General features: G+C 45.0%; 1 protein-coding gene across 4 annotated transcripts in view; it reads right to left on the bottom strand.

The window, feature by feature from the left end:
- TSPAN4 (tetraspanin 4) overlaps window positions 1–12814 on the bottom strand; it is a 529911-nt gene that overhangs the window by 502108 nt on the left and 14989 nt on the right. For 3 of the 4 annotated variants that reach the window (XM_066583029.1, XM_066583028.1, XM_066583035.1), the window contains exon 2: window positions 4717–4859. The exons of the other annotated variant lie outside the window; for it this stretch is intronic. The gene's annotated coding sequence lies outside the window, so the exon portion shown is untranslated. The remainder of the gene's footprint in view (window positions 1–4716; window positions 4860–12814) is intronic. 4 annotated transcript variants of the gene reach the window in all.

Raw genomic sequence — 12814 nt, 5'->3', positions numbered from 1 at the left:
AAACTTTTCTTTTAGACCACTTTCATAAGAGTGTGGCGCTAGGCTACTTTTCTGTGGCCCACCCGGTATATACAAGCCAACCGATTGCACTAATTTCCGTACACCAATAGTCCCCAGACTGAGACAGTAGGGCTATCTGCAAGAACAATATATGAGCCCCTTGCTCTCCAACTACTAATTTGCAGAAACCTTCTGGTAAAGTCTGAAGCTAGACAAGGGTTAAGGGCAGCCATGTTACCTTCCATTTGCACACTTCTGTCATGATTCTACTAGTTCCCAGGCCCCTCTCATATTTTTAAAGATGGCCAAAGTGCCCCTCTTTGTACCTGGTGCATCGGTAGTCGGAGACACTTCATTCAGATTGGCTAGCGCTGCTCACGTGAGCAGAACCGGCCAATCCAAAAGCAGAGTGAAGTGTCTTGGACTACAGATGCACTACTAATACATAGCATGGACTGAAGACATCTTGTAAGACACAAAAGGGGCCCAGAACCAGCGGATCTCAGGGCATCAGATAATATTACTACCCCCCTACAGTGTCATGACAAATTTTGTCCCAAGACCAGAGGATCACTTTAAGGAGAGTGAGGGGGCTCATAAGTGCTTAGCAAATCAATCATTGGCACTCTACTCAATCAGTAATTAGCATGAGCCATAGGAAGTAGTCTTACCGTGTTTCCCCGAAAATAAGACAGTGTCTTATATTAATTTTTGTTCAAAAAGGTTTAACTTTGTTACATGTATAGCTACCTGGACACTATTTAAATTGACTTTTTTAATTACTGTTAGCAGGGCTTAATTTTGGAGTAGGGCTTATATTTCAAGTATCCTCAAAAAGCCTGAAAAATCATTTTGCATCCTCAAAAATTCTGGAAAATCATGCTATGTCTTATTTTCAGGGTATGTCTTATTTTCAGGGAAAAGGGAAGTTTACAACAATTTTTTGGACTCTAATAGTCTTTCAAATGTTACTATGAAGGTGGCAGTGGGATCTAGTGACTACAGGGCCCAGTAGTAGTATCACCTACAATCTACAGGGATCTGAAATTTTTTTTCTGAAGAACCAAAACAACAGCATAGGCCATCCCCAAGATCCTGGGTAAGTAGTGACCACAATAGAATCAAAAAGTAGAAATATACTGATGCAGAGGACTCTATTGTAGATTCCAGTGTGCTGCTCTTTCTCCACATTTTTGCTTCTTTACTACATTGGTGAAGTCTGGATCTATTCGTGAGCGCACACTTCTACGGCTCCCCTAAGGACGGGTTTATTGCCGTGCTGCTGGTATTTTTCTAATTTGGACTGCACAGTGACATGCGTCGCACAACATTGATCTCCGGTGGCATGACTAGTGCAAGAAATGTAAACCTGTTGGGTTTTTAGTCGCAGGTTGCAAGTCACATGAGTCACGCTGCTAATATCGCTCCCACCTCCCTTCTCCGGCAGCTGTCATTGGCTCCCATAGGAGTTTATGCAGCGGCCGACGTATTCCGGCCAGAAAGATAGTTGCAGGACTATCTTTCCTGGCTGGTGTAAAAGTGCCTGGCGCTTTATTGGCTGGCTGGGCTCTTTTACTCCGTGGAAATACACCTGTGTGATCTGATGCATTGGAATTAGAGATGAGCAAGCATACTCACTAAGGACAATTACTCGAGCGAGCATTGTCCTTAGCGAGTACCTGCCCGCTCGGAAGAAAAAGTCCGACTGCCGGAGCGGGTGAGAGGTGAGTTGAGTTGCGGCAATGAGCGGGGGGGAGAGAGAGTGAGAGAGAGCTCTCCCCTCCGTTCCTCCCCGCTTTTCCCCCGCCGGCGGCCAAATCTTTTCTTCCGAGCGGGCAGGTACTCGCTAAGGACAATGCTCGATGGAGTAATTGCCCTTAGCGAGTATGCTCGCTCATCTGTAATTGGAATCCATGGTATCAGATGGTAGCGCATATCGGCCAACCATGAAAACGGCGGCCGATATACACTCGCGTGAATGAGGCTTAAGGCTTCTTCTACACGGAGCGATCTATCAATCCCATGAGCGAACGACGATAGAGTTTACTCCTGCAGTCTATTTATATAGGCAGCTAAATCATTTGCTCACTCCTAGTTATCTCCTCCCCGTTGACATAGTTAAGGTATGAGCACGCCTGGTGAGCGCAGACCTAGTTTTCCTATGACTGTTTATATAGATTAAACCACAAGAATTAATCCGTTTGAGTTAGAGAAAAAAGAAATGTATCATACTGCTATAAAGCATATTGAATGGAAAACCATTTCTAATTGTATCTTACGGTTCTGTAATAAAATACTTTTGCACCATAAATCATTTGCCCGTTAGCTGCCAATTCTCATTTGTTGGCTGTGTCAACACTGAACAATATTGTAAAAAGTCGCCCCATCCAACGATTTTTTGAATGCTAATCATTGTGTGTAGAGGCCTTAACGCTTGATGTCACATGGCGCATATCGTTGTATAGCCCTAGCCTTAAAGGGGTTGTTCGAGATATTTCAAAGCCATTAAAAAGAAAGAAAAAACCATCACCCACCTTTAAAATGCCCCTTCAGCACCGCCACTCCAGTCCCTACATAACTCATCATCAATGTAACCAGTGCAGCTAATCACTGGTTGTAGCAGACAGGTGTAGATATATACATTTTTTTGGTCGTGCCACTTGATGTCACATGACATTGTACAGCCCTAGCCTTAAATGGGTTGTCAGAGATAAACAAAAATAAACACAACCCACTTTTTAAATGTCCCTTCAGCACCGCTGCTCTGTTGCAGCAGTCACATGACATACATCATTCACCTGATCATTGCAGCTAATCACTGGCTTTCGTAATCAAGTGCGCATGACTGCTGAGGTAAGTGATTGGCTGCAGCGGTCATGTGAATGATGACTGCAATGTCATCACTGCAGGATATTCACAGCTCAGATCGGCGTCACCAAAACACTTAACAGTAATGTTTCCTGTCTTTCTCTTACATGTTTCTCTACCCTCTGGCCAATTTTGAAAAATCTACGACAATTGCTTTCCAATCCACTGTCTGAAGACATTATGATTTAGGGATCTAAAGCTCCGATGTTGGAAGACGTCCGTTGGGGTTCTCTTACTGTATATTGCCAGCCTCTCTGCTGTCGGAGCCTATCCAACGTGTCACCTCATGCAGTACTGGCTTTAGCCAGCATATAGGATACAAATTGGATTGGAAAGTGTTAAAGGGGTTGTCCGGCCATAAACATTAGGTCTCATTACTTCTGTTTGCCCATTTCCATGCACTTTGTAATATACATTGTGCATGGAAAATGAAGCAAACAGAAGTTTTGGACTTACCTGAAGGGGTGCCCCTCCCCCCCTGTGTTGCTCCTCCGTCGTCCCTGGCGGGACGGGGGCGGGGCTAAGGTCCGAGAATTAGCCCCGCCCCCGTCTCGGCTCTCCCCATTGCAAATAGTGCAGAGGGGCGGAGAGGAGGCAGAGAGGGGGCGGGAGCTCAGTTCCTGCTCTGAGGCTCTTCCATCCTCTCCCCCCCCCTGCACACAAGAAGATCGCATATCGGTCCCGGCTGCAGAGAGAAGAACTGCGCATGCGCGGATGAGAAGGGGCTCGTTCCCGCGCCGACAAGAGCTGCTGCGGCCCGACAAGAAAGAGAGAAGATTCTTGTGGTAACCAGGGACGACTGAGGAGCAACACAGGGGGGGGGCATCCCTTCAGGTAAGTCCAAAACTTCTGTTTGCTTCATTTTCCATGCACAATGTATATTACAAAGTGCATGGAAATGGGCAAACAGAAGTAATGAGACCTAATGTTTATGGCCGGACAACCCCTTTAAGCGTTCTTTCCCATGAGCATATATCGGCCCGCCATTTTCACATTCGGCTGATATACGCTGTAATCTGATGCACTAGTTTCAAATGCATCAGATCACATGGCCGTATTCCCCCGAAGTAAAAGCGCCCGGCCGACCAATATAACGCTGGGCATTTTTACGTCGGGTCCAAAAGATAGTCCTGGAACTATCTTTTGGGACGGAATATGGGAGTCAATTACAGCGGCCGGAGAAGGGAAGTGGGTGGAAGTTTAGCAGCGTGACTGCTAAACTCCCTTTTCTCTCCTCCCCACCGGCTGATTCCAATGTAAGGGGGTGTGACGTGGGCGGAGCTAAGCACTGCCTCATCCCGCCTCCTCCCATTGCTGGCTGCGGATAAGGGGCAGAATCACCCTGCCTCCTCCCATTGGAATCAGCCAGAGAGGAGAAGAGAAGTGGTGAGCCAGAGAGGGAAGAGGAAGGCTCAACGACAAGGCAGCCATGGCGTATATGCGACGGGGCCCATGCCGTGTGAATGGGTGCACAAAAGTTAGATTTGTGCGCCCGTTTACGAGCTTTTGTGCTCCAGATGGTAGCGTGCATTGGCCGGCCGGCAAAACGGCGGCCGATATACCCTCGTGGGAATGAAGCCTAAAGACAATTCTGAGAGATTTCTCCCTGTTCTAAGGAAACAGAAACCAACATAGATTGAAGTTTGATAGTTCGATCTGCCATCTTTTTTATCATCTCCAGAAGAAATAGGCAAGTGCTTGGAAAAGTGACTAAAAATATGTTTTTAAAGAGCCGATGAATGAACGAACAATGGAGTAGATCTATTCATCATAAGAGTACTCCTTAAATCTGCATAAAACTTGAAAGAAGAGAAAGATTAACATGCAGTAAATTGATACTTTACATACCTTTTCCTTCTACTCCTTGATGAATGTCTTTTCCTCCGGCACTCTCTGCCTCTTCACATCAAATGCAAAATCCACTTACAGCTTTCTCTCAGGTTGTCAGAGACCAAAATTTAGATTTCTTTATCCACCACGTTTGACAGATTCTATCAAAAAACAGGAATCTGAAATTCAAAATATGTAAAAGGAAGGCAAAAAAACTCAGATTTCAGCGTTAATCCAACGAGGTAGTGCAAAATGCTAGCAGCTGTACTGGTCTCTCGGAGGATGATGCTCCCCGCGCAAATTACAAGATTTCCTTATAATAGACCAAGAATGGGACTCTTTATACAAGTATGGGGGAGGATGAGCAGAACAATGGGGGGTGTTCAATGATCAATTACAGTATGCAGTGCTATGGAGAACAGCAGTAAGTAGGCTGTGGTTATACTGGCCATGGACACATCTCCCCAACAATATACCGCATTTTGGGAGATGCCCAGTATGTATTCAGCCTATAGCGGTAGACTAGACAATCAACGGTCACAAGGAATCCGTATTTGGCCATACACATGTTATAGACCATTGGCCTAAAGGTCATTTATCCTGCGCAATGTCAGATACGTACAGTTGCAGGGAGTCCTAGGGGGCACCACACCACTACTGTGCCATTCATCTCATAGTAAGGCTTCATTCAAACGAGCGGATATACGGCGCGCTTTTACAGCCAACTAATATATGACCATATACAACTAATATACGACCATCTGAGGCATTGGTTTCCAATGCATTCGTTCACATTGGCGAATATACTGCGCGTAAAAACGTAGCAGCGTAAAAAAATGGAACATACGCGACCGAAATACGGTGCCGAATATATGGTGGGTGGCTCCTATAGACTCCTATGAGAGCTGGGGGGAAAAAAAAAAAAAAAAGACGTCCAACATTGCGAAAAGCTTACAGGTGCCTCTATTTAGGCTTTTGAAGGCATCCTAAGGATTTATGCCCAGCGAGGGTTTTCCGGGGTGCGACGTATTTTTTTTTCCGCCCAAACTGTTGCTCACAGTTGTGAGAATGGAAGAGAAAACGCTATTATCTCTGTCCGTGATCGCAGAAAATCGTTCATTCATGCGAATTTATGGCGCCGATGAGGTAACGTAAAAACGCATACGCTCGCGTGAAAGAGCCCTAAGGCACAGGAGAGAAAGTCCAAACTGTGATCCTTCCTTAGATATCAGGTGCAAGGTTTAACCCTTTCCAATCCACTGTCTGATGTCTAAAGAGATTATGATTTAAGGCTGTACAGCTCCGATGTTGGAAGACATCCATCGGGGTTCTCTAACTGTATATTGCCAGCCTCTCTGCTGTCGGAGCCTATCCAAAGTGTCACCTGCAGTACTGACTTTAGCCAGCATATAGCGCTGTTGTATAACAGCAAAAAAAGAGTAAGCACCCTAGGAAAACCAGAATGCAAGTTAAATTGGAAAGGATTAACCAAAAACATACAAAAGGCATACACAGCATGGACTAACAAAAATATCTATCAGCTACTAAAAACTGAAATATAATCAACTCATCATTAGTTCTTTTAAAACCAGAGATTTTTCTATTTTTGTTTTTAAATACCCTCCTTCCAGGAGCCACAACGTTTTTTCCCTTTTTTATTTTCACATGAAGCTGTATGTGGCCATATTTTTTGTGGGACATTTTTCAAAAAAATTTAAAAGTGGGGAGCAATTAAAAAAATGCAATTTCTCCATGGGGGGGGGGGTTGTTTTTATAGCTTTCACTTGGTTCTGTGGGTCAGTATGATTACGATGATACCAAACATATAGCTTTCAAATGTTTTACTGTAAAGTACATTTTTTAAACAAAAATTGCTTTCCATCGCCATTTTAGGAGACCCATAACTTTTTTCTTTGTCGATTTAGCTACATGAGAGCTCGTTTGTTGGGCAAGAAGAACATACAAGCCCCATGCAGATGTTGCCTATGGTCAAATGTGAACCCAGGACCCCAAGGCTGCAAGGCAATATCACTAACCACCGTGCTGTCACACATGTTCTTCACATAATAGTTTTGCTAGTGAACTCCAGTCCCCTCCAACATTGGAAAAAAGGTATACCGATATCTCAGCTAGCATCCTGTGATATTTACCATAACTTAAGGTAAGGAAATTAGAGTGTGAGCCCTTGGGGTACAGGAGCACACAAGTATATTCTCTATTTGTATAAAATAATGAGCATCAGGCAGGACTATGATCTTCGGAGTCCCATGAAGCCAATGAGCCAGTAGTTGGTCATTTTTATTATATTTACTTTGGCCAGAGCCCCCGACGACAGCCCTGGTAATAGGCATCAGCATATGGAGGCGTCATGTATGGCACAGGGGCTTTCTAGCAAAATAAATTGATGGCCTAGCCTTAGGATAGGCAATAAATGTATTCGTTGGGGGGCTGACCACTGGGACCCCTACCAATCAGCAGAATGAAGGGGCTGGCTGCCATCCCTATGGCTGTACCTGATAATGCAGTCCAGCCCCATTCAAGTTCTGTTGATTAGTTGGATCCAGGGGTTCAGGCCATGCAGGATTGTGGGTATCCTCTGAAAGGAAGCAGACCAAGAGAATTTCATACATTTCCACATTACAGGGTTTTATGGTTCCCACCACCCCTATATTAATGTATACAAACCTACATCTATAAGCCATTTCTAAAAAGTGTCTTGTAGTAGAAGAGAGGTCCATTCAATGTAAGCACAGAAACTATATATCTTGTTGATTGACTGTGTTCTCTAATGTGAAGACAGAGAAAATTCACATTAACATGGGTTATCCAGCTATTCATAATCCTGAAAATGGGTCTTCAATGGAAATTGCCCGATCAGTTGGGATCCACTGCTCCGGAGCCCAGTCGATCGGGTAGCCGATGTCAGGGCCACAAGACACAGGGGTACGGAACAGAAGCAGGACATTTTGACCTACGTGTAGTGGCCGATGCTGGTAATTGCAGGCGCAGATCTCATCGATTTTAATGGGACCTGCACTTGAAATTACCAGTGCCGGCCACTACACAGGGGTCGGAGCTATCTGCTTCCGCCCCGTAAACTGTGTTGTAATGCTGACAGCAGGTGCCTGAACAGCTGATTGGTCAGGGTCTCAAATGGCGAACCTCAGCCAACCAATTACTGATGACCTATCCTGAGGATATGTGAGCAACACAAAATGGTCTCGAGAACCCCGTTAATAGTTGACCAAGGCAACTGAACTCCAGAAAAGGGAACATCCAAGGAAAAAGCAACCAAAAGGGGGATCCTTTTGCAAAAATCCGGTCAAGGACAAAGGGCATTCCAAGATCTAATCAAGACAATACACATATATAATAACGTATGACGTATCCACCTGCGATCTGTAGTAATTCATGCTCCGCGATTCTTCATTGAAAGGCATGAAATGAGCACCACCAATTTTTATTGTGTAAAGACACATTAATATATTTCATACTTCTCTCCACTGCATGTTGATTTAATTGCAGACGTTTCCGTGGGGCCCATCTAAATGATTGCCCATTATGGATTGGCTCTGCTGCATGTGTAATTGTGTGTTTCTGGAGGATCTCCAGGGGACAGTAAACAAGTCCAGCGAATCTTGGGTCTGCGTCGCACGCACAATGTTGTAGTGTGAGCCGGGCGCACAGAATAACTAACAGTAACAGCCTATGATTAGGATTGTGCTTGGCTCGGTTACAGGCGTTCAGTGTGGTTTGTTTGGCTCCGAGCCCCAGCTGTAAAGATGCTGGGGAAGATGATATAAGCATTAACTAGTTTATGGCTGTTTTATGCACTGCAGAAATCTCGGCACTGAACGGGGAGAAAAACAGGAGAGAGGTGGGAATTTTAGGAGAATAGTATAAAAATGACTTCATATGCTGTAGGTTGCTTCTCGCAGGCACATCTGTTACACGGAGACTCCTTCCAGCCTAGGCAACTTGTAGCTTTCTAGATTTATAGTCTTGTCTTAGCGGGCGAGCTTTACACCCAGCATCTAATACCTTTATATTTACAGCCATGGGTGTGCCAAGTTGTTCTGCTGCCTCTGCAGCAATTTGTGCAGCCGGAAGAATAGCTGGAAGTCTTTGAACCAGGAGCAAAAACTCCAAGATCCTCCAAGCCCTGGCAAATAACTAGCAGATCCATAGGAATGTAAATGTATAGAACCCATATGTAGTCTAATTGTAAGATTATCAGGATCTGCATCTAGATCCAACGAGCCCTGCTACACAGAGAATACCCCGGCAGAGCAGCAGTGGGCTACTCAGTGCTCCGGGGGCAATTATATTCTGCAGCAGGGGTCTGAGGACTGTAGTTTGGTAGGCTGCCTTCACATTGGTGCTGGAGGTTCCGCTTTCCTGCTCCATTCGGGGAGCAGAAAAAGGGAATCTCTTGAATATAATGGGGTCCGTCTGCTTTCCATCCAGCTTTCGAGCGGAAGAAAAGGGCTTTTTCTTCCGGTATTTTAAGCCACATCTGTGACAGAATTTCCGTCTGGAGGTTCCAATGCAGATGTGAAACCGGCCTTAAACAGTCCTTCACACCATGATAAACACTACATCCATTGGTTTTGTCTGCATCCCTGAAAACAAGATTCAGATGGAACCCTAGATGGAACGATAGGCTTTCATTGCTGAGAATGGCGACCAATAAGGTCTCCCCATTTGCGCAGGCGACCAACCAATAAGGTCCCCCCCATTTGCGCAGGCGACCAATTAGGTCCCCCCATTGGCGCAGGCGACCAATTAGGTCCCCCCATTGGCGCAGGCGACCAATAAGGTCCCCCCATTGGCGCAGGCGACCAATAAGGTCCCCCCATTGGCGCAGGCGACCAATAAGGTCCCCCCATTGGCGCAGGCGACCAATAAGGTCCCCCCATTGGCGCAGGCGACCAATAAGGTCCCCCCATTGGCGCAGGCGACCAATAAGGTCCCCCCATTGGCGCAGGCGACCAATAAGGTCCCCCCATTGGCGCAGGCGACCAATAAGGTCCCCCCATTTGCACAGGCGACCAATAAGGTCCCCCCATTTGCACAGGCGACCAATAAGGTCCCCCCATTTGCACAGGCGACCAATAAGGTCCCCCCATTTGTACAGGCGACCAATTAGGTCCCCCCATTTGTACAGGCGACCAATTAGGTCCCCCGATTTGTACAGGCGACCAATTAGGTCCCCCCATTTGTACAGGCGACCAATTAGGTCCCCCCATTTGTACAGGCGACCAATAAGGTCCCCCCATTTGTACAGGCGACCAATAAGGTCCCCCCATTTGTGGAGGTTTCTGTTTATTTCAGGCATCTGTGCCAAACAGAATAGATTAATCAACAACACACTTCTGTTCAATATAAATGCCTAAAATGACCGAAAACCTGCTCAAAATAAGCAATAAGTCTATGGTATCACCTAGGATTCTGTCTGGATCTCAGAAAACCAGGATGGAGATAGAACCCAGGACTCAACACCAAAACGTGGCGTTTAGTGTAGTTTCAGTGCCTCCCTACTCCCTGGTGGCCAACTGCAGCTCGCTGCATAGCTGTGGATTATATGAGAGCACGTTGCCTTATCTTAAACCATGGTAGCATCTCTGGTTTCTCCTTTGAGTCAGGATTCCCATTTTACATTAGTAGCCAGTATCTCTATGGTGAATAGATAAAACTAACTTGGTTACAAATATTCTGCATGTTAGTGATGTATAAGAGATTCGTAGTCATGGAAACCTCCAAACAGCCCTAAAGGGTATTGGTTTTGGTACATAGCCTCCTGGTACCCTAGCTTGGGAAACAGATGGGGAGTCAAAGCTGAAGAACCTCCGCGCTGTTCTCTTTAGACAAGTGTATATAAGAGTCAGAAGCTGATTTTAGAAGGAATCTCCTTTTAAAAGAGCCCGCCAGCGCTCTTGAAAGCTGATTTAGTAAAGAGTTGTACTCTAAATGGCATAACCGTTTTAGGCACTTTTTATTAGATCTCTGTGTTTTGCTGTTCCTCTGTTGCTACTCCTAGAAATGGATGCATAAAGTGAGAAGTGGGGGCTACCATTTGGAATGGAGGGTTCCCGGACAGTCTGGTACTGCCCACTCAGTGCTAACAGAGCCAAACTGTACGTCTTCACCCAGGGGTGTAGCTAAACACTCATGGGCCCGGGGTACAAAAGTTTATCTTGGGCCCCCCAACTTCTATTAACCTCTGAACCCTCACTCTCTGACAAAGAGGATGGTAACATCAATGGGTCGATTTGTCAATTTATTCACACATTTCTAAGAGGAATAATAGAGAAACGGAACAACAGATTTGTAGGAAAAGATGATCCAGAATTGTTATTTCATGGAGAATACAGGTATTTACTAAAGCAGACAATTCAAGAGAGATGACAGGTCCTCTAAAGGGGTTACACCAGAATTACAAGCTATCCCCTGTCCAAAAGATAGGGGATAAGTTGCTAATCGATAAGAGTCTCCCTCCACTGATCCCAAGAATCAGGGTCCCTTATCCCGAATTCATTCATCACGACTCAAACATATCACATGCCTCAATCCGTACAGTAGAAGAATTCAATATTCTATAGCGTGCATCCCAGCTTAGACACATGCACTGTATATAGGGTTACCTCTGTGGAGGAATGACAAGTTTCTTAAATGGGAATTTGCGTCTAACCAATAAATGGATGCATTTCTTCAAATATTGTACATCTATGAACATTTAACGCACCCACTCATACTGCTCTATTACTTACCTCCCAGCTACAGTAACCCTATAGCAATACAAAGCCTATTATCATGGTATATGGGATGGTCCCCACCACACAGATAATGACAGGGCACCACATACAGTAAGGGCTACCATTCTGTGGCCAGAATACCAACAAACAACTCACTACAAGAAGGAAAATGCCACGTACATAACTGGAACATCGCTACAAGTGAAAGAGCATTCACGTCATGTAACGTGCCAATAGTCAATTACCACCTATGCAGTGAAACAAGCTATTAAAACCTGCGATGAAAAAACTGATAACCGAGTACAAAAGATAAAGTCCATTGTAATCTATTGACTAGAAGCCCAAATATGTAATAAAAACATTCTGGTATACTGATGCGAGTGATGGAGAAGTAAAGAGAGACCGGGGGAGGGGGGCATATGGTCATTGGCGAAGAGAAAACAAAAGCAGTGCACAACATGTAAGGATAATATTATAAAGAGCAGAAACATAAAAACACAAAAAGTTAGACAAAACTTTCAGCTGGTCATTAAAAGGACAGTATAATTAGTCTCCCATTTATTCATAGTATTTTAGGTGGGGGGAATTGTTTTTTGCGTGGGTGTCTATATTTTATGATGCCTTTGTTTTTTTTAAAGGTTTTTTTGGGGGGTGGCGTTTATTGGTAACACAGTTGTAAGAAGTCTATGGAAAAAGGTCTTAGAAAAAAAAGCCAAAGTATGCTGTGTAGAGATGAGCGAGCATACTCGCTAAGGACAATTACTCAATCGAGCATTGTCCTTATCGAGTACCTGCCCACTCGGGAGCAAAGATTCGGCGGCAGGCGGGGAGCGGCGGGGGGAGAGCGGGAAGGAACAGAGGGGAGATCTCTCTCTCCCTCTCCCCCCCCCCCCAGCTGCTCATGGCCACAACCCACCTGTCACCCGCACCAGCCGACGAACCTTTTCTTCCGAGCGGGGAGATACTCGCTAAGGACAATGCTCGATCGAGTAATTGTCCTTAGCGAGTATGCTCGCTCATCTCTAATGCTGTGATTTTGGAAAAAGCCTTTGATCTTCCCCCCCCCAAAAAAAACAACAAACTGAGAACAAAACACCAGTCTAAAGAGAAGTCTTTTTTCACTAAGACTTGAAGATTTCTGCCATTACTTTTTCTAGACAATCAGAAATGTTCCAACACTTGGAAAAAGCGGTCTTCTGGGCAAATTCTATTGATAACCTATCATCAGGTCACATACGCCCCCGTTAAGTGTGTGAGCAATTTAAAAGGGTTGTTGATCCAGGGATTATTTCAATTGACAGATTGGAGTCCAGAAGGAATTTACCACCTTAAAAAAAAATTTCAAAAATTGGCTTCTAGCT

The sequence above is a fragment of the Eleutherodactylus coqui genome, chromosome 11 (genome assembly GCF_035609145.1).
Source record: "Eleutherodactylus coqui strain aEleCoq1 chromosome 11, aEleCoq1.hap1, whole genome shotgun sequence".
NCBI lineage: Eukaryota > Metazoa > Chordata > Amphibia > Anura > Eleutherodactylidae > Eleutherodactylus > Eleutherodactylus coqui.
This window is presented reverse-complemented; position numbering and strand designations above follow the sequence as displayed.